Genomic DNA, 660 nt, shown 5'->3' on the forward strand with positions numbered 1-660 from the left:
AACAACAAGCGCTTCGTCAACGGCGGCGGACAGACGATGCCGATCGCAGACGTGGCGTGATGTCAGAGGACGCAGAGGCTGCCACTACAGAGGCGGAGACATCCGCGCGTTAATTTTCGTGGCCAACGGGCCTTTATTAATGTAAAATAAAAATAAATATATATTAAGGAGAAAAGTTAAATAATAGGAGGAGCGCCTGGCCCATGCGCGTGTTTGGGTCAGGACGCATTACGGCCGACGGTTACGCCCGTTTGGGAAGGCCGCCGGCTAGGGTGTTAGTGCGTGTTTTGTAACCTTTTGTATTTCTGTTATAATTCGTTAATAAACACGTACATGTTTGATAAAAAAAAAAAACGAAGTGGAGCTTGCGGCTTAATTTGACTCAACACGGGAAAATTTACCAGGTCCGAACTTATCGAGGTAAGACAGATTAAGAGCTCTTTCTCAAACTTAAGGGTAGTGGTGCATGGCCGTTCTTAGTTCGTGGAATGATTTGTCTGGTTAATTCCGATAACGAACGCGACTCAAACAAGCTAACTAGAACGCTGTCAGCAGTGTGCCTCCGGGCACACCTGACGTTACGGGGCGGCGGCGCCTTCACGGGCGGTCGTCGCACTAGTTTGCCCTGCTTAGCGGGACAACTTGTGTTTAGCAAGGTGA

The sequence above is a fragment of the Anopheles maculipalpis genome (genome assembly GCF_943734695.1).
Source record: "Anopheles maculipalpis chromosome X unlocalized genomic scaffold, idAnoMacuDA_375_x X_unloc_44, whole genome shotgun sequence".
Classification (NCBI taxonomy): domain Eukaryota; kingdom Metazoa; phylum Arthropoda; class Insecta; order Diptera; family Culicidae; genus Anopheles; species Anopheles maculipalpis.